The 22,571-nt window shown below is 38.0% G+C and overlaps 2 protein-coding genes across 6 annotated transcripts in view; one reads left to right on the forward strand and one right to left on the reverse strand.

Moving 5' to 3' along the window:
* The window catches only part of LOC129787221 (uncharacterized), a 74,483-nt gene that overhangs the window by 6,916 nt on the left and 44,996 nt on the right, over positions 1 to 22,571 (reverse strand). The gene's annotated exons all lie outside the window — the stretch shown is intronic.
* LOC129787218 (uncharacterized) overlaps positions 7,614 to 22,571 on the forward strand; it is a 38,533-nt gene continuing 23,575 nt past the window's right edge. For all 4 annotated transcript variants that reach the window (XM_055822617.1, XM_055822613.1, XM_055822619.1 and 1 more), the window contains exon 1: positions 7,614 to 8,063. The gene's annotated coding sequence lies outside the window, so the exon portion shown is untranslated. The remainder of the gene's footprint in view (positions 8,064 to 22,571) is intronic.

Genomic DNA, 22,571 nt, shown 5'->3' on the forward strand with positions numbered 1-22,571 from the left:
CTCGTTGTGCATTTGTGCAAGTTGTGTGTTAGGCAGAATCTGCATTTAATTCCCAAAACTCCCCTCTAAGCTGAGAGTTTCTGTGAAAGTGATGACCCAATAAACTTGGGGGTAGTGTCTGTAGCAAACAACGCTGCGCCATGGTTGAGAATTAATTGTTTGGGTGAGTTGCTGTGGGACATTTTGCGTTGAATGAAATAAATCAATCACCTGTTGTGTGGGATAAATCAGGCCCAAAAGTACGCCTAAATGGGCTCAATTAATTTTTAAACATTAACAGCAAAGTGAAGAGGAAACCCCTCCACAGGGGTGGAGTGGTTTGTCAGCTGTATTGGGGCGGGGGTGCTTTGCGTGTAGGCCGCTCTTTGGCACAAGCGAGGTTGCGACCACCACCCCCTTTCATACGTGACTCTGAATATATGATGCCTGCCGGCAAAATCCACTGGGGTGTAATGAAATTCCATTTGGGTGTTTCTTCAGCGTGCGAGCAAGTCTCGCTGTGAAAATACCTCGAAAGCGTGGGGCCATATACAAGAGTGGATGAATACAAATGCGGCATTGGATTGCCTTTTTTTTTCTTCAACTTCTACTCTCGTTTTTTCGTGTGAAGTATCTCCACAACCGTCCTTTGTCACATACCGGCACCGGTGTTATGGGGCGGATGACAAGCTCCTGGAATCCCCAAGTCTGCGTTGATCTGATTTTTTCTCTGCTACGTACAAGCATCCCACAGTACTTGCATCTGTGTATGCGGCAATGTTGCTTCAGGTGTGCATAAAGTGGCATTTAAAAAATGCCACCGGTAAAGTAAATGTTTTGGTTTTCCCCAGAAAAACGAGCTTATACACGACAAGTTGTTGATGAGGTGTGCTGAAGTGACGCACTTCAATGGAGATCATCTTGACCTGAAGACAATATGTATACACAGGAAATTCTTCAGCGGAAACGAATAAAGAAAAGAAATTTCAAGAACGGCAATCTTGTGGTAATTGGTATGGTCCTTGCCTGAAAGGTGTACACACAGTGGGTGATGTAAGGGGAGTAAAAAAACCAACACTCAATAGTGATTGCGTTGGTAATGATGGGAAAAATTATAATTAATCCCCTGACGAGCACAATTGCCGTAGACCATCGAAAAAATCGACAAAATTTCAAATCAATCAAAGACAAATTATGGCCTTTTATCGACTAATCCTCGCGTACTTGTCATTGGGTAGCCCCCCGCCGTGGTAGACCACGACACAGGGACGATAGATAGTCATCAATAATGATGGATACCAACCAACCATACACAGCTATTCATTCCCAGTTTGAATGACGCTGTTTGACATTGCTGTATCACTAATATGAGCACATCGTCGTGCCCTCTTCACATTGTTCCACGCGCGAGACAAGGCAGAGGAACACACCTCCCCCGCAGCCCACCCACCCCCGCTGAAAAGGGTGGTATCATCAACAATGCTATTCTATGATGAGTCACCGTGTATGTTAGATGCTTCTACGGATGAGCTCCGATGTAACTTAGGGTACCCGCGGTGAATACGGAATTTATTGTCGGGAACCCCACACGTCCACATGGATGATGATGGAAGGGCGTGTGATGCTTTAATGATATAATTAATAGACCCCAAAATGCATAATAAGGCAGGAAGTTAACCCTGTTACAAAAGGATACACAACACGTGCACAAGATGTTTTGCTCTCACAATCAATTAAGACACTCAAACGACGCCACTTTTAAAGGTGACGAAGAAAACTTTAAATTGGAGCACTTTAATCGCTCATTCAAGCCATTCTCTAATTCGGGAATTTATGTACAACCCCCCTTTGGGATTAATCTTCAACCAAGGGTACTTCCTACTTGTATATAAATAACTTTTAAGCAGGTTAATTTCCTTTGTAATAATCCCTTTTGCTATTTATGGAAGCTTGCTGTCCGTCCCGTAACTCCTAATTTAGTGACGATAAGCTTAACTATTAAGCAATAAATCTAAAGCTGTCCAAAACTATATATAATAATCAATACAATATTAATTATTTATTCTAGATTTTGCATAGTTGCTTACAGTTTCACATTAAAATTAGCATAATTAAGTTCCTATTATAACCCAGATATATATACTCGATTTTTTTTAAATTGTATTGAAATCTAATTTCAAAAAATCGTCTAGGAAAGTCGATTTTCAAGCACAATTCTTGAATTTTCGCTCAATGAATTCTACAACTCTACATTTGATCGAATCCATAAAAATTAAATTTTAATGCAAATTTTACGTGCTCAAGGAAAATTTTTGAGCACTATTTTCCTTACAATTTTTACAATTAGACTGAGGTAAAGTTCATTATGCAAAAGCTCCATTAAAGCTTATTTGAAAACATTTATAATATTTATATTGTACATATCGCAAAGTTTTTAAATCATAAAAAATATACAAATAATGGTTTAAAAAATATTTTTTCGATAGATTTTCCATTGCAACATAATCATCTTTTAAATGACAATGAGACAACCAAAAATAGAATTAAAAATCTCAATAATTCATCTTCAAAAAATTTGAAACAAATTCAGCACCTAAAATCGTTCCATATGATAATTTTTGTGTTTTCTCAAGCGTAGTGAACACTCCTCAAAATTGGTTGTCAAGTGTAATTTATCCATCCCACGAAGATGGTGAAAAAAAGAGAGAAATTTCAATGTACGTGATCTATGACACATTAACTGTTTATCATTCAAAAAAATTCTGCAAAGTAAGTAAATTTGAATAAATGGAATTTCCTAATTGTGCTTTCGTGCACTTTGAGCTCTTTTTTTTTCGTTCTGCTAACTCTCCGTGGGTTTTCCAGTGCAGGTTATCTGCTGCTTGATGGCTCTCTTACAGCTGTGTGTGAATAAATTGTCTTTTGATAGAGTTACTTTTCTGTAATTTGCCTGTCAATGGGATTCAGCTTAACAAAAAGTCGTGAGGAGAGACTTTGGACAAGAATAATAAACTCCAAATGAAATTCCATGGATTTATATATGCATGACTGTGGTACTTAAAATTAATGATTCTCTATGGGAGTAGCAAATTGAAACAACCACAGAGCGTAATAAAGCATAAATTGAATAAATGGCGATAAAATTCATCGATTTTATTTAATTTTCAGAATTTAGTGAAATAATCACGATTTATGAATTTTTAGCTGGGCAAACCCAATAAATATTTGAATAATGAGAATTATTTCTCGCAGCCAATAAATAAGATATTTTTAATGGACGACAATGCAATGTGTTAAAAAATATGTAATTTAATTCACAAAATAAAGCATAAAAAATGTTGAATTGAAATCCCATAAAATCCGATGTATTTTCACATCAGTCTGTGGGATTAATGACCCCTCTGCATAATATATATTAATATTGGTTCATTTAAAATCGATTTTAAGCACATATTCCATCGTGGTAATGAAAAAAAATCCAACAGAATGTTGTGGTGGGAGAAAAATCGGAAAAATATATAATTCTATATAGATATGTGTAAGAGGAGAGGCAATAGAACAAAAAAAAACTACATAATGTGTAGTAAATGACCCAGTAAAAAATTCAAAGGATAGCTGAAAAATAACCAAAGTGTTGAGGCTCAAAGTCTCTGTGGGAAAAACAGTGGGTAAGAATGTTTTCATTTTATATTTTATATGCCATGAAAATCTGTTGAATGTAAACCGCTCAATCATTTTCCTTGTCCTTGTTTTTCATCACGAGGAAATTCCTCACAGCTAATGGGATACAAAAGAAGGAAAAGATTGAACGCCTGTCCCGAAGGCTTTTAGAAAATTAATCGTATGTAGTTTTAATAGCTTTTCCTGGAAAATAGAGTCTTTAGTGAAAAAGGTTTTTTTGGGTGTCCCTCATTTTTCACCAATTTATTTACCTCCCTGATAAAAAAGGAAAACTCAAATCCTTTCCCATCCTTGATTTAACTTCATTGAATTTCTATGGGACATCCCTTGTTTCCAAAAATAAACATCCGTGAGCAGAGTTGAAATTTCGCAATTTCATGGGGAATTTCATCTCTTAACTCGGACGGCTTAACCTTTTTTTTCACCGGAAAAGTTTAAGCTCCTGCCAAGCAACAGAGAAAAAACTTTAAGTAGATTTTTTTGTTTTATGTGTATTTTTATTTAATAAAGTGTTTCGGGAAATCCTTTTGTGATAAGCTTTATTCACGATGAGCGACATTGATTAGCTGGAGTTATTTCAATTAAAAGCATGGACTTTGATTTTCAATATCAAAGCCAAACAAATAATTAAAATTTGATTGAAATTCCCTTGAAAGATTTATAGGCGAGAAGAAAATTAATATTGCGTGTTATTGCTACATTGTGTCTCTTGACCAATTTGATATGCTTTTGCTGGGTTCCTGGAACATCAAAGGAAGTTCAAACGTTCAAAACATACAAACAGGAAAACATTAAATATATATTCAATATCTAAACAATTTAAATGCTTTGTTGCGCAGTGAGTTGCATTTCCTATTCTCTCTTAGGAATGCAGCGTTGGGTGTCTCTGGGGATAAGAGGATTTAAAACTTTATGTGGACAATGTTGCGCTTTTTGCTATGTATGTACGAAAAAGTTGCCAATCGGTAATGAACTGTGAACTGAAGGATTTTATATAATGGAATATACGTATAATCTTTTATTTAATAAAACTTTGTCAATGGGAAAAAGTATAAATCCTTCTTTCCGGTAATTTTATTGGACGGAGAAAATGATGCGGGGAAAACTTGAAAAATCTCCACAATAAGCCATTTCCTTATTGTATTTGTTGTATTTATAGGATGTATAAATTGAACTGACTTTACTTGTTTTAAAAATTCATAAATTAAAAAGAAAAGAAGAAAATATATAAATCGCGATCGTTCAAATGTTTTGCAAATATTTGTATCCATTGTATTTTTAAGCAGGTAATAAAATACGGAAAATAGGTTCTATTCTGTTATCAAGAAAATCTAGAATTTTTAAAGCTCCTAGAAATTTTATTTTATTTATTTATTTCAATTTCAACAGGTGCTTTTCAGCTAAAAATTTTAAATCACGAGATTTTTTCAAAATTACAACATTTTTCTTTAATTTAGCACAGATAAAGAGACTAATGGCGTCCTAGGGTCTTTTTTTTAAATACATAACCTCAAATTTCTGATTTTTATTCTGGATCAAGATTATTTTGTAGTATTTTTTTCATGATGAAAATAATTTCCTTCAAATCAATTTCTTATTGAAATGATTGAAATAAATATAAGAAATTTCAAATTAATTTTTAAAACAACCTAATTTTCAGTTTCTCCTATTCAAAAAAATTTCAAACTTTTTGTTTTTAATTTTTTTACGGGTGTATTTTGAGAAGTCAAGCGTTTAAACTTTTCCTTGCAGAAATCAAGAAAAAAAAATCATCAAAGTCATCCCGAAAACCAAGAAAAATTTCAAGATTTCAGAATACCAAATCTTGGTTTGTCTTGATTTTCTTAAAATCAAAATTTCAAGCTTTCCTTGGTTTCTGAATAGAATCCAATATTCGAAATATACTTAAAAGCACAAAATTTTCACTTCTCATGATTGTTCTTTTACGTAAATGACTCCTACACTTTAAAATCCTCTTGATGTATCAAAGAAAAGACATTCCTCTGAGAAAAAATTCCTCTTCACTTCAATAACTCCATCCTGTGTTTGCCGAGCAGTGAAATACTTTGAAATTTTCTTTCAATTTGTAAGTAGTTCAGAACGATGACATGTGGAGAGAGAGAGAGAGCTTTGCTGAAGGCATTAAGAGGAAGGAAATCATATGGTATTCATCATGAATTGAGGATGATTATGATTGAAATGGATGGCGAGTACGAAGGTGACACTTTTCCTCATTTAATCTTCACATACAAGGAGTTCATGGGTAAAATTGAAATTGCGCATTTAGTCACACTCCGTCACTCCTGCATCCGAGCGAAAATTCCAAGACCTTTCCCCCGGTGTGTGCGGCGTGCTTAACGTGGATGCCCGGGGATGCCTTCATGATGACATACATATGTGGAGAAATATGATTTCCGTATACAATGAAAGTTATTGATTGCAATCCTTCTATCATGGAAAATTGTCAATAGTAATAAGTTTCATTTCATTGGAACTTCTCTTCATTATGTCAAATGCTTAGCAACGCGGAAAGTTATTTATCTAACATAAAATCATTAATTAATATGTACGTACATTCTGTCTGTTTTCCAGTTAGTTAGGAAAGCCCCAGTAGGTATATGGAGAAGAGTTGAATTTATGCAATTCACAATCTTGTGTCAATTAATTTAATAAATCCAATTGAGAGTGCAATTGTTGTGGGTCTCTCTATACGTCTAAGGAAATAATGAGCATCTTCACCTTGACTTTGACCCCACACCAAGGAGTATAGCTTCTTCCGTTTGCGCGAGAGATGCCATGAGAATTGATTCACGTTTTGGATTTCTCGGAAGAAAATTTGCAAGAAGGAGCTGCGAATTTTTATTCGCTGTCTCGCTACAGTTTGCCCTTTTCTCGGCCACCGTCAGCACGATCTCGTTTTGTGCAAAATTCTTGCTGACGCTCGTCTCATTCCACCATTGAGTCTCAGTGGAGACACACAGTTGGCAGATAAATTATTGGGACACTTTAATTAAGGAATTTATGAATGAAATTTTAATTTATTCTCCACAGAAAAGTTTCATATAAATTTTCACTAAAAATATGTCCCATACATTTGTCAAGCTTTTAGACTTGAGGAAAGTTTCTTTTTGGAAACTGGTAAGAATATGTTTCAAGGAAACTTGAAATTTTGTTTAATTGAAAAAAATAAGAAAAAGGATTTTCTTTGTAGTAAAATGATTAAATAATTTTTGGAAGTAATAAATACCTCAAATCCGACATCCTGTAAAAATAACGAATGTAATGCATACTACGAAGAAAACTTTACGGATCTATAATATCAAAGATTAAATGAAAATTAATTAAATCATCAATAATTAAAATTTTTCAATATTAATTTTTATATTTTCCCATCTCAGCGAGTTTAATCTTTTAGAGTTTTGTAAAAATAAACAGTCACGAATTAGGAATAAAATAAACTATAAATATTCAAAATATAACAATAAATTGTTAGAATAATCTCTCTGCAAAAACCACTGCGGATTTTCCCATAAATTTGCATAAATATCGAAAATGGATAAAGAACTGCCGCAAATGCATGGGTTTTGTTTCATTGACTACCTACAGAGGTGTGCTCTGTGTGATGATTCGACAGCAGACTTTGGATATTCTTGAACTGATTTCAAATGAATTTTGGTGATTGAGTCCACACACAAAGAAATTCCAATGACGTGAATGACAAATTAGCACATGAGACACATATCGGAATCTATCGAACCTTTGACCTCCCTGTGATCGCACCTGTACGGAAATTTTAGGTAGTGTCTGTAGACGAGCTTATAAAGATCGCCAATGTTGTTCTTTATTTCATCAACTCTTCTACATACATTTTTGTCGCTCTTTCGCGAGAGTCTATCAAAGAAGTGGTGGCTTTAGCTTGCGCATGAAATTATTTTAGCTCACCGAGCCGAATCAGTCAGTAAGCAACATCGTCTGCGACCAGACGTACAATTTGTCACACAAGCGCGTGTCGCAGATATTTCGCTTGTGACGATTCGTGAATGTTTGATCAGCAATAAAATTTGCAAGAAGCCAGAAAAAAAATTCAAAGAGCGAGAAGGCAAATTACAAGTGTCGTGTGAATAAATAAATAAAGTGTAGAGTGAGTATTTTTAATTTAAACATTCACACCGAAAACGCGGAACTGTGTGGAGATCGACGCGACTAGAAACTCCTTCAGAGAATATTCTCCGTGGTGCCTCCATAGAGAAAATTTGGGGCGAAAGACGACAAACAGTATATTCGCGCGCTTTATCTCCTCTCACCAAAAAGAACAAATACTTCTTCGCAACTCTGGGAGACAACAGAAGAAAGACCAAAAAAACGAGAAGCTCAAACGTGGTGTGTTGCTGAAAATTTAACAGGTGTGTGAACATAAGCTATATGGTATACAATATTACTGGGAAATTCAGTCAAAAGTGAAATTTCATCCCGGAAAATTCCGCACAAGAAATATTCTCTTGCTACCCTATTGATTTATCTTCAACAAACACAAACCAACTCGCGGATTTTCCGACTATATGACATGGAAAACGCAATAAATTTAATGTATATTTCCCATTACAAATGCCAATGAGATTTTCACATAGAAACTACACTTTGCAGTAAAATGGAGTTATTGCTTAATTAAACTATCAGCGGTAGAGATTTTGTGCTGTATGCATAGATCATATAATATTGAAGCATAAATCATCGGTATTTGGGAGGAAATGGAATGAAGGATTGGGAAGAATTTTGCGAAAAGCAATTTTGAAACTTATGATACGCAGGGAGGTAAAAATAGTGGAGAGAGTATCTGATAAATTCATAAAGGTTAGTGATATGTTTCTGGATTTTTCACTATTTAAAAGGATTTTGACAGCACTTTTTGACATTAGTTTATTTGACATAACTTTTTTGACATGTGTTAATTTGACAGAATGGTATCTGACAGTACTTCAAGACTGCGAGGAATATTCAAAATTACCTCTAGCTTGGCAAAATTAAATAAAGGAAGAAGTTTAATTTTAGAGAACTTCATTTGACATTTAATAATGTGCCAGAGTTTTTTTTTGTAACTTTGGTTGAAGAAATCCTAATTTAACAGAACTTCGTCTCACATTTCTTAATTTGGTAGACGTTTATCTGACGTTTTTAAATTGACAGAACTTATTCTGACATTTCTTAATTTGACTAAATTTGATTTTCAGGAGTTCAAATTTTCTCAAATTGTCTTCTTATAACAGTATAGTTATAACAGTACGCTATGTGGAAGCTAAAATAACGACTAGGTCTCTGAAAAAAAAAATAAGAAAACGAAGAGAATATAATTTAATTAAATAATTGAGGAGAAGAAAATTAGATGGGGCACATGATCGTCTTTTTGTAATATAATAGTTTAATAGTTCATAAAACAGTTTTTACTCAAGATTAATTCTTGTTAAGCTTGTTAAGTGACTGTGACAAGATTTTGCACTCTTTTTTTTGCACATTTTCCTCTATCAGACTTGCGTAGGTAAGGTGTGTGTGGGGGCTTTTATTAGAACCTGTAATGAAATGTATGTTAATGGTCCAGCATAAAAATCATGCAATACTGTAGCGGAAGGCAATTTCTATTGCAATTGTAAAATATTTTACATGACTCCCTCTCACCTTTTAACCTCTCTGTTACGATACTTTTGCATTACTTGCTCTTTGGAATTTACTATGAAATACAAGACAAAATATTCCCGCGTAATACGTACAGCATTCCCATGAGAATTTCCTTGAATTTTCACATTCCAAATCCTCGCAGAATTTTCCCAGCTGGATTGTCTGAATTTTCATCATGTCTCGCATGGAATGGAATCTTTCAAAAAAGTCGCGTCATTCCTGCGAGGTGCTGTACGGGGATTTAATAAATCAACGCTATAAAATAAAAGCTAGCTTATATACCATTGAGTTTGTAACGTGCATATTTTTTGAAAATTATCCATAATGGGGGAATTAACGTCCAATTCAAAAATGTCTCCAAAAAGGGGAAGAGTGCTGAAAATTATGTTTATGTGTGTGTGTGTATCAGCTGGTTGCCCTCTGCTCTGGCAGTGGGCCCAGCAGTCTTAATTTGATTCTCTTGGGGAAAAGACCCATTAATTTTCTTCTCTCCCAAAAGGGATAAATTCTGTGAAGTCCTTGAGGAGTGCTCTACCACTCCTCCCGTGAAGCTAGAGGCTATCCAGAAGCCTGTGAAGAGAACGAGGATCCGTCTGTGCCGGAATTCTGCGGGTCAGGAGCTGGAGGGAAGGAATCTTTCCCATTATCGCACCGAGGGGATTGTAAATCCCAGAAGAACCACTAGAGGGGCTACGCCCTACCCTGGGGGATCTACGAGAGGTTCCGGATACAGCACACGTCCTGCCCTAAAGAAGCCACAGCACAGGAGGGCTACGTTCTGGCCCCAAGAAGCCACCGACAGCACCAGAGGGCCACACCCTACCTCGAGAAGCCACAGAAAGCAGAAGACGTCGTAGAAGAGAAGGAAGCGACACAAGATTTCTCCCAAGAAGAAGAAGACAAATTTTGTATATTGAGAGGAGAATAAACTGCCCCGTGTGGGGAAAAAGAGGAAAACGAACTCTATATGGCGCCCAACCACCGCTGGAACTCACGCAAGTAGCATTTAAGAGTCTCAGGGTTGAAAAAAAAATTAAATTATAGAGTAAAATCATTAGAAAATTTTTCTTTAAAGTTTTTCATAAAAGTTAGCCTCTACGGAGGAATAAAAATTTTTTCTGTGTCGTCCAATTTGTGAAGTTTTGTGCTTTGTCTCCTTGCGATTCTCAGAAACCGCAACCCCCAAACAATAAGCTTTTGAGTGATCATTTTGGGCTTTAGTGCAGAAATAATTTTTTTGACCATTTGGCGGGGATTTTTCTTTGAAGTTTCCCTTACGGATCCCGCTATACATAGCACAAAAGTAGTATTGGGGAGAGTTTTATAAACTTTTGATGGTCAAAAATTAAAATTGCCTTTGAGAATAAAATAATTTATTAAATTTTGCAACTGCATTTCTGAAAATTTTTTTTTTTGGTCACCTTGATCAAAGTGTCGGTTTGGGGGCTCTTTGAAAGTCACCTTGGGATTTTTGAGGATCATCCGGGAGTTTTTGGGAAGCCATCCGGAGGTAGAAGAATTTTTTTTTCTTTTTCTCTGGTTTTTCTTTTTTTTTGTATCTGAGGAAATCCCCTTCCAGGATTTTAAATTTAATAATTGTTGTTAATAATATAGTAAGTTTAAGGAATATTTGAAGCAATTATTTCTGGAAGTTTTCTTGAATTGGAAATTTGAGAATATACTTGGGATTGTTTCGTTTGATCGAATAAAGAATATATTAAGAATTGAATAATTATTTTTGGGATTTTTCTTGATTTGGGATTGAGTTTGGTTCTCCCTTTGAAAGTTTTTTTTTGATTTTTCTGGGAAAATTTCTGATTTTCATTTCGATTTTGTCAATATGGTTGGGACGCGAAAGAATCCTTCCGGGAGCCAGCCACCACCCAGTGCTGTTGCACAAGCACCACCAGTTTCCATGGAACAACCACCCTCCACAAGCCAACAGCCACCAACTGCTTCGGTGGCCAGCACACCACAAGAATCAAGAATTCCGCGAACCCCTCTGATGGGAAGTGGTCGTGGGATTGCAATCAATAGATGGGAGGAACGTTTCTTGCGATTGGAGCGAGAGTGCGAGGAAAATAGACACCTTGTTGAGACCTTGGGAACAACCACCGAGAGGTTCTTAAGGCAACAGGAGGAAAGGAACAGAGAGATATATGAAACCTTTCAAGGAAATAGCGACAGGATGAATCAGCAAATGAGCACTCTGGCCTCCACAATGAACACCTTGGTGGACAAGATGTCTTTACTACAGTTCCACAATGCTCCTCAAGTAACCCCCAGAGCTCGGCACGAGCAGACGCCACAACTTCCGCGACTCTCACGCGCGGGACCTTCGAGGGATTTTGCTGCGGCCTTGAATGCTGCGGCTCTGAATGCCACGACATACCATTCTTTGGAAAGTATTCCTGAAGAAGTGGGAGCCGTCGGTGGACAGGATGTGCCACAGGATTCTGGCAATCCACAGCCGGAAGTACAGTCTCAGCCTAGGAGCCTTGATACATCCGTGGTAACCACTGTTGCCCCTCCAGCTGGCAACCTCACCACCTTTAAGCCTATTCCATTGAAGGATTGGGGGATCACCTTCTCCGGTGATCTCAAAGGAACGCGCGTTGGAACATTTTTGCGCGAAATGGAGAGGATGTCACGGGCACAGAAAGTGGCCGCCGATTCAGTGTTGTCAAGTGTGCATTTGTGCTTGAGTGGTGACGCGTTACGCTGGTATCGGTCCTGCGAATTATTCCCCACATGGGAGGACTTCTCACGCGCAATTAAGACCACATTCGATCGGTCTGATTGCGATTTATCAGTGCGTAGGAGATTGGAGGACAGAAAGCAACGCGATGGGGAACGTGTGGGTGTTTTCATTGCCGATATTCGTGCGTTGTTTCGTGAGTTGGATGTCCCTTTGGATGAAGCAACCCAGATTCAGATGATACGCCGGAATCTCGCCCCAAGGATTCGAGAGTCAATTTTGTTGCGGGAATTTTCATCCGTGTTGGATTTAGAAAATGCGCTCCGTGTGATCGAAAATAACATGCTCATCGCGAGTGAGGATTCTGCGCGCCAAAGACCATCGCGCATCAATGCTGTGGAAACAATGAGAACCAATGATCCTCCGCGAAGGAGTAATCCTCGGAACAACAACAGGAGGAACACAGGTCAAACCACGGAGACCAATCGAAGCCGTCCACAAACTAATTCACCCTTGTGTCTGAATTGTTACATTGGAAATCATCCTTTAGATCAATGCACACAGCCTCGCCGTGCTAGGATCTTATGCTATGGGTGTGGTGCAGCCAATGTGACGAGGAGAGAGTGTCCTGCGTGTTCGGGGGAAGCATCTCCGGGACACTAGGAGGGATGGTGGACACCGGCATATCCCCAACAATCCCTCAACCGCCGCAGAAAAAACCCATGAGGAAGAGAAAACACAAGAAGAACCCCAAAGTTGTTAATAATATAGATAAAGATTTAGATATTGTCGATGAATATATTTTTGATGAATTTGAAGCATTCGCGGTGGATTTTGAAAATTATTCTGAAGTGGATGAAGAGTTGGACCGCGTGTTGCAGAGAATTCCTTTATTTGAGGACGTTGAAGAGGCTAATGGAGTTGATTTGTCATCTTCTGGTGAGGAAGCGCTCAATTCATCTATCTCTGTCACAACTCTGGATGTGATTAAATCAGCTGGAGAATGTGCATTGATAGACTTTGCTGCGGATACAATTGAGTGCACGGATTTGATTGATTTTGGTGAACCCCTTCCGATTTTTCACCCAAGAATTGCTCAGGATTTCAGCTGCAGTGTTGTCACAATTTGTGAGGTAGACGACAGGCCGTTAGGCACTCCTGATGAGGATGATCGTCGACCTTACGCCGCGGTGAGAATTTTTGACCGCGATGTGATTGGACTGTTGGATAGTGGAGCAACTCACACGTGTTTGGGAAAAGGATCGGAGGAATTATTGAAGGGAAGTCATTTAATATCTCGTGCAGCATCAAAATTAATTTTTATCCGAACTGCAGACGGCAGCATGCATGAGTGCACCGAACTCGTCGATGTTCCAATCACCTTCGATGGAAGAACACACCTTTTACCTGTCCTCATTGTCCCCGATTTGCATTCGCCATTGATACTGGGAGTGGATTTTTGGATGAAGTTTGACTTTAGGATAGTCAAGCCAAATCCACGGAGGTGTGATGCTTTAAGTCGACATCCCGTGATTCTCAGCAGCGAGGAACGCGCCGGATTGGATGGAGTTATCCCTCAATTTCCCATCACCACGGAGGATAAGTTTGGACGTACTCATCTGATCACCCACAAAATTGATACCCTCGACAATGCACCTGTGCATCAACGGTGTTATCCGGTTCCAACCCACCTGATGAAGGCTGTGGATGTGGAATTGGATCGTCTTTTGAAACGTGGCGTGATTAGGGAATGCGAGCCCACTCCGTGGTTGAACCCGGTAACAATTCGCGACAAGAAGGATGGGCGTATTCGATTTTGTTTGGATGCGCGAGGATTAAACAATGTCACCGTGAGGGACACATTCCCCTTGCCACATATTGAGGCGATTTTGTCCCAGCTGTCTGGCACACAGTACTTATCCAGCATTGATCTCTCAGAGGCATTTTTCCAGATCCCTTTGGATCCCCAGGATCAACAGAAGACAGCCTTTGCGTTACCTGGAAGGAAGTTATACTGTTTTCAGCGAACTCCTTTTGGGTTAGTCAATTCTCCCATGACTATGGCAAGGTTGATGTCACTGGTGTTGGGGCATGATCTGGAGCCCTTTGTGTATTATTACCTGGATGATGTGCTTGTCGTGACACCTGACTTTGAGACACATGTGCGGATGTTGGGAGAAGTTGCAAAGCGGCTCAAAGCTGCAAATCTCACGATCAATTTGGCGAAGTCCAAGTTCTGCGTCCCCGAATTGAGCTTTTTGGGATTGACAATTTCTTCAGAGAGAATCTCTACCAACACGGAGAAGATTGACGCCATCATTCAACTCACCCCTCCGCGCACGGTGAAGGGACTTCGCCAGGTAATTGGAATGATGTCCTGGTATCGCAAATTCATCCCTAATTTTTCAACCACCATTCTGCCCCTCACCAATCTTCTCAAGGGAAAACCCAAATCAATTGAGTGGTCGCCTGAGGCTGACCGTGCCTTTGAGAATCTCAAGCGTGCCCTGATTTCCGCGCCTATACTGGCCACCGCCGATTATTCCAAACCCTTCCGAGTGAAGACAGATAGTAGCGACTTCGGATGTGGAGGCGTTCTCGTGCAGGGGGAGGATGATAAGGAGCGGGTAATTGCCTATATGTCGAGGAAGTTCACGGCCGCCGAGAAAAATTACACCACCACGGAGCAGGAGCTTCTGGGTGTGCTGTACAGCATTGAAAAATTCCGCCAGTACCTTGTGGGAGCCCGGTTTGTGGTAGAAACAGACCACTCAGCACTACAGTGGCTGTTGAGGCAGAAGGAGGCTCGTGGCCGTCTTGCTCGTTGGATTTTGAGGTTGCAAGAGTTTGATTTTGAGGTGAGACATCGGCCAGGAAGGGAAAACATAGTTCCTGATGCTCTGTCAAGATGCTTCGATGTCAGCTCCGTCGCCCAAGTTCAAGACAAGTGGTACAGTTCTCTCTTTGAGAAGGCCACACAGACTCCTGAGAAGCTTCCCGAGTACAAGGTGGAGGATGGAAGGCTGTATAAGCTATGCAGGGTGCTCAACGATGTGGGTGTGGTGGAACATCGGTGGAAATTGGTGGTTCCCAAAGAGGATCGCGTTGATGTGATGCGGAAGTACCACGATGAGCCAAGAGCTGGACATTTTGGTTATTTCAAAACTTTAAACCGAATTTCCACCCTTTATTATTGGCCAAAAATGAGGAAGGAGGTCAGCAAATATATAAAGGACTGCCAGATTTGCAAAGCCTCAAAAGCCCCAAATGTAGCTTTAGCTCCCCCTATGGGAAAATTTGTGGAGGCAACGAGGCCCTGGCAGACCATTTCCTTAGATTACATTGGTCCTTTAGTTAAAACCTCCAAAGGCTTCACTGATATTTTAGTAGTGGTGGATAGGTTTTCGAAATTTGTCCTGGCTTTTCCTTTAAGGAATGCCAAAGCTCCGCAGCTCGTCGAGGTGCTTGAGAATCGTGTGTTTTGTGTTTTCGGCATTCCCCAAATCATTCTTTCAGATAATGGAGTACAATTTGAATCCAAATTATTCAAATCCTTCCTCCAAGGATATGGCATCCAGCATTGGAAAACGCCACTTTACCACCCCCAGTCCAATCCAACTGAGCGTGCTAATCGTACCTTAATTACCTCAATGCGGGCCTACATTAAGAAACACCATAAGGAGTGGGGGGATCATATTTATCAGGTTCAGTGTGCGATGAATTCAGCCATTCATGAGGGTACTAAAATGTCACCCTACTTTGTAAATTTTGGAATGGAAATGATCACGGATTCAGATCAGTATTCTATTGTTAATATACGACCTCCTCTGGGTTTGAAGGAGAGATTAAAGCAGCTAGAAGATGCCAGAGGGAATGTGGGTCCTCGATTGCGCCAGGCGCACCAATCTAATGCTAAGAATTATGATCTCCGTAAAAGGGTTCATTCTTTTAATGTGGGAGATATAGTGTGGCGCCGAAATTTTGGGCAATCTGATCAAGCTAAAGGCATCCAACATAAATTTCTTCTCTGGGTCAAGGCTAAAGTAATCTCAAAACAAGGAGATACCTATGAGTTAGAGGACGTGGATTCGGGTAGAATTGCAAGATACCACAAAAAGGATATTAAGCCTAATTAAAACATAATTCACGAAATAATATAAAATCCCCTCAGGGATTTAATTCTAATTATTATTTTTGATTTATTAACTTTCTTTAATTGCAATTAGGTGTGTCTCAATTTTCTTATTTCTTCTGTAACAAAATTTGAGGATGAAAGAATATCTTTCAGCGATTTTGCATCGCCCAAAAGGGATCTGAGAATGATCAGAGCTTGTGTAACGCCCTTTTGCATACATCAGAAGGAGTTAAGGAGATTAAAGCAAATTCCGATGGAATTAGGTTCTTACTGCCTTTTCTAACTCCCTCCTTATTTATTTTTCCACTTTTCTTATCCGAAGGAAGGTAACGGAGTGCCAATTAACAAATTACTATTGATGGATCCTCAGTAGTTATAAAATGAGGGAAGATTTAGCATGAGCACCTTTGGGGTCGCTCCCTAAAAGTAGTTGTTCTGCCTTGGAGCGTCCTTGGCGAGAATCGCGTCTTAAAATTTGTGGGAGTCATATCCTGCCTTTTGGCAAGAGCTCTTTCGAATGGCATTCGTTTGATTCACAAGCTAAGATGTTTGTTCCTTGAATTTTTCTTACTCTATGCACAATCCCTATAATTCCTTCCCTTCAAACCCTTATAAAATTACATGCGGTCGCTAAGTACCATTTTTAAAGTTTTTACGCACGAGATTTTTCCCTCTCATGCTAAAAAATTTAATTTCTAAATTTCTTTTTGTCAAATTCACTATAAGAAGACGGCGAACAAGAATAAGGTTCATGTTTCTTTATAAAGCTTCGTGTTGTGAGAACCGAATGCTAAAATGTGAATGAAGGGTTGATTCTCTAGTGTTGGTTGTTGATTGGCTAGCGAGTAGCCAGGGATAGGATTTCATCCACCTTTATGGGTTTGCCCTGCAATTCTCAAAAATCATGAGATTGCCACCTGAGATCAATTTTCTTCCCAAACTATTATTATCCCTGAATCTTTCCATTTCCATAAAACCTAATAATCCCTTTCTACTACTTTTCTCTTGATCACGTCAGGGGAAAAATATTGTTTTGTTTCCTTAAAGAGGAGAAATATGGGTTAAAATGGAAATTAAGTTTCTTAGGATTAATCATTTTGTTTTGTAGAACTTCTCGAAGAAAAGAAAAAAAAGATATCCCTTGATCTCTTTGCAATTAATAGACTTTAAAAATTTTATATTTTCTTTGAAAATAGAGAAGATGTTGCCTCGAGGTGTTAGAAGGATCGATCTGGATACAAGCGATTTGTAGGGAGTTCAGGAGTGAGTCCTGCGACTTTACTGAAGAGAAGTGCGTGAGGCATTTCAAAGAAACGCGTGAGGCAGATAAAAAAATGCGTGAGGCACTTCATAAAAAATGCGTGAGGCACTTCAAAGAAATGCGTGAGGCAAATAAAACCCAATGCGAGAGGCAAGGCGAATTCTTCGACAATTACTCCGAAATTAAAATGCTTTTTAAGTAAACTGATTTCTTAGTTAGTCATGCGGGCTTCCACCGTAACTTTATATAGCATTCTGCCACATTCTTTGCAAACATCTTCGTATTTTTACTGCTCATAATGTAGGCTACACATTTACTAGCCAGAGCAGGTGGCTAGCAATTACATAATCGAAGAAGGATTTTGCTACTCTACAATAATTAAATTTTAAGTAAATCCATGATAGTTTCTTCGCTACAAACATTAAAATTGATATGCTAGACCACCACAATTGAATCTCGTGAAGAGAATATAACATCTTCGAATTGGGTACTCTGTGTGAGACAGAAATCAACATGAAAATCGTTAAGAGAATGCATTTAGAAAATTATGAAGCCATTGACGAAACTAAATGCTGCGTGGAGTAATATCGCCCTATAGTAAATTGAATTCAGTAAGCTCCTAAGATTGATTAAATACCTTCTATGTATAATCGAGGTGTGAAAGGCATCAGAACACCCGTGAGGGTTGAGTCTAGCAAAGAATTTCTCGGGATCAGAGAATGTTCAAGGGGGGATAAAACTAATGAATGAATATTGAAAATTTTGTTTTTTCTATTTTTTTTTCCTCTGACGCATCATAACGCCCACACTAAACCTTCCCGTTACCTCAAGAATGTTCTCTAGCAGAAATTATGCTAATAAGCGTGAGGCTTAACGGAAAAAGGGCGCATACGCGTGAGGCTATGCTGATAAAGGTGATTGCGTGTAGCAAGGACGATGTGATTTCGGAGCGAACGTAAGAAAAATCCAAATGTGCGTAGCAAGGACGGCGTGAGGTCGGAGCGAGCACTTTCATTTTCCCTTTGTGCGTAGCAAGGACGACGTGAGGTCGGAGCGAGCACTTTAATCGTCCCTATGCGTGTATCAAGGAGGACGTGAGGTCTGAGTGAGCGCATAGAGCCCAACAGAAGAATCAATCACCAGAATACCTTTTGTATTTTCACATTTTCTAATTTCTATTTTTCCCTTTGAACCGGATTTATGTTTCACTCGCCGAAGAATATCAATCATGAAACAACGGAGCTACCGCATTCCTTGAAAAATTGCTTTTCTCCACTCCCCCAAATTTCCCTTTCAATTTTCCCCGGTTCACCTGAGGAGAAATTCATTGATCAATTGAGATTCGTCGATGCCATCAGCGAGGATCAAGCTTTAAATTTTGATACCTTCGGTGAGACACACTAATCTGCAAGGGATTAATTTATAGATTGTGAAGGGTATAGAAGGAGAAAACGTTCCTGGAAATGTCCTTTTCATTGGGGTTTGTATTTGAATACTCCAGGTGATCAAGTTCTTATATTTTTGCTCTGAGCCTTTGGCCTTCGCACATTGAATCTGTGTTAGGGTAATTCCTTTTTATTTATACTCCTTATTTATTTATATGCATGGTGTTAATAATTTAAGATTAAGTTGTTTAAATAAGGCCTTGTAATTTTAGATTAGTTTTAATTTTCTTTTGCAAATGAGGTGTTGCTATTATATTCATGTTTCTTTTTACACGCTCTTCCTTGTTAAATGGACTTAAGGGCCCTGCACGTTCATCCCCTTTTCTTTTTTTTTTAATCTTTTTTGTTTTCTTTTCACAACGTACGGGTGATGTAACGTGCATATTTTTTGAAAATTATCCATAATGGGGGAATTAACGTCCAATTCAAAAATGTCTCCAAAAAGGGGAAGAGTGCTGAAAATTATGTTTATGTGTGTGTGTGTATCAGCTGGTTGCCCTCTGCTCTGGCAGTGGGCCCAGCAGTCTTAATTTGATTCTCTTGGGGAAAAGACCCATTAATTTTCTTCTCTCCCAAAAGGGATAAATTCTGTGAAGTCCTTGAGGAGTGCTCTACCACTCCTCCCGTGAAGCTAGAGGCTATCCAGAAGCCTGTGAAGAGAACGAGGATCCGTCTGTGCCGGAATTCTGCGGGTCAGGAGCTGGAGGGAAGGAATCTTTCCCATTATCGCACCGAGGGGATTGTAAATCCCAGAAGAACCACTAGAGGGGCTACGCCCTACCCTGGGGGATCTACGAGAGGTTCCGGATACAGCACACGTCCTGCCCTAAAGAAGCCACAGCACAGGAGGGCTACGTTCTGGCCCCAAGAAGCCACCGACAGCACCAGAGGGCCACACCCTACCTCGAGAAGCCACAGAAAGCAGAAGACGTCGTAGAAGAGAAGGAAGCGACACAAGATTTCTCCCAAGAAGAAGAAGACAAATTTTGTATATTGAGAGGAGAATAAACTGCCCCGTGTGGGGAAAAAGAGGAAAACGAACTCTATAAGTTCATGGTCGAATCGCAAGAAATATACGAGAGACTGAAAGTTTTGCATGACATCCCGATGGAGCTGTTGGGTCCACAGATGTGCAAATGGAGAATGTTTATCAGAATTAAAATGGGGTTTCCTTTTGATATTTAAGCAGGTTTATCCCGTCCAATGTTTGGAGCTTGCCCCGAGATCATCACATCTGGCCACCAAATTCAATTTCTTATTTGCATTCTCGCACATTGATTTTGTATGCCAATGAGCCAAAGCAACATTACTGTGCTAAACTTCCGTCGTGGTCGTAATTTTTATATACACCACAGAAATTGGGTTTTTAAGCTTCTCATTGCCATCGAATGTTCGCAGCCATGTAAAGGCAAATAAACAAAAACACATTTTTTTTCTCTCAACTCGCTGGATCGTCTAAAATTGAAATTGAATTGATAAAATTAACAACCGCATTCTCCGCGCCACACTTTCACAGTGCCCGCGAGACGGAATGTAATTGATATAAATTGTCTTTTGACGATGGCAGGGTTACACGCTGAGACTCTTTTAATATAATATGGGGAGATTTATGTTTGAAAAACCATACTGATAAGAATTTAATAGTCTCACTTTGTCTCTATGAGTTTGTGTTTGCGAAAAAGATGTGCAAACAACACCAAGAGCCAAAATATAAATTTTTATTTGGATTGCGGCATTTTTGTACTCAAGGTGTCTCAGACACTTTGTTTATGGATTGAAAACTTCTTGGAAAACTTTGATAAAAATTCTACTTTTGTACATTTTTGATTATGTTTATACATTTTCATTATTATTTTCGATTAAAAGATAGTTTTCTTAGGAATTTTTCTTGTGAATAAATTGTTTAATTTTTTGCGAACTGTGGAAAATTATTTATGACGATTATTTTCCACAAAAGGAAGTAAAACATTAAAATCATTTTCATTAGAAGTTTTTCTTTCTAATAAATATAAATGTTATTAGAATTTAGAACCAATTTCCAAAAAAAGATAAAATTGAAAGTTTTTTTTTTTAAACTTCCTCTAAAACAAAAACAATGATTCATGGTGTGTCTGGGATATCTTGTAGGCCAAATAATTTTTCATATGGAAGAAAAAACTGAGACACATAAGTCATAAAATGTATCATCTTATGTTATCAAGTCTCTGGCCATTCACCATCTAAATAATTTAGTTAAGAATATTTGCATGTAGCATGACTCTGCTTAGATAGCGAGTCCATGAAAATTTTGCCGAATTTTCAAACGTTTAACAAACTTGTACATACATATATCCACCCAGAAAATTTATTGCCATATTATTCAACCTTTCAATTCATTTTGAATTGATTTTGCATAAAATGACGATTGGTAGAAAATATAATCCGCTTATCTGAATGCGAAGAAGAAATATTGCGAATCTAAAGACGTTCTTAATATATATTTTTGTGAAATGAATTATCATTTTTAAAATATTGATTTGTGGTTATTAAATGGAATAATTCTTTTTGTCGGTAGTTTTGGCAAAACGGTCGGTAATTTTGGTAAAAGTGTATAGGTAATATTGGCAAAAGTGTAGGTAATAAAAGCAAAAGTGTAGGTAAGTTTGGTCAAATTGTCGGTAAAGTTTGGTCAAACTGAAGGTAATATTTGGAAAAAAAGATAAAAAAAATAATAAAAAAACATTTTACATTTATTATAGAAATATATAATAAATATAATGTTATATAAGTTGTAAAAATCTGGAATAATATGGAACGACATTGCTTAATAAAAATAATTTATTAATTATATAGGTACAACCTACCTACATAATATAGGTAATTGCAATATTATTTTCACGAGTGTTTGTGTCTGATTTTTTTAAAGAAATTAATTTTATTGTTCTTCCAATTTTGCGGGTTTTATTTTCAAGAAATGCGATTTATTCTCCCAAGATTTTAATGTAATAAAATTTTGGTTAAATTCAGTGTTAAATCCTCTTGAATTTATAATTTTACGATCACTGCTTAATAATTTAATATTCAAATGCACATTTAAACGCAAATAGCACTCAAGTATCACGAATAAAAATGCCTTTTTGGGGAAAGAAAAATTTCTCACAACTTGCAAATCCATATGGAAAGAAATTCATGAAAAATTTTTATTAAATTCCGGGGCCGTCTCTCCTTTCAAATTGCCAATGCGAAAGTTACGTGACATACTTTTAAAGGGAACTTGCGGATGAAAATTAAATATTTGCATTAAAATTAAAGTTCTGTGTTGACAAACTTGTGTATAGGTATACCCCGTGCAATATTTGCTCAATCCAAACCACTGTGAGTCATTTTGATTGAATCACAATTGCAATAAAATGACATAGATAGTTCCCAGACAAGATGGCAATTAGTATAAAGAAATTGGCTAAAGTTGTTCGAATGTTCTTATGACGTTGTGGCTTTTGCATTCTATGAGTCATCACAGACTTTGTATTCTGTCTGATGTCATGGTGAACTTTCTGAAAGATAAACTTTAATTTGCGGAATGAATTTTGCGAATATCTTCCTTGTACCTTCCAATTCTCCACTTTGCTTTTAGCCTTTGAGTGATGTACATTTAATGGTTGATTTTTGTACGAACTTTGCATAGCTTCTTGGAATTTTAATGCAGTTGCATCAAGTTTCAGA

Source organism: Lutzomyia longipalpis, chromosome 1 (genome assembly GCF_024334085.1).
Source record: "Lutzomyia longipalpis isolate SR_M1_2022 chromosome 1, ASM2433408v1".
Classification (NCBI taxonomy): domain Eukaryota; kingdom Metazoa; phylum Arthropoda; class Insecta; order Diptera; family Psychodidae; genus Lutzomyia; species Lutzomyia longipalpis.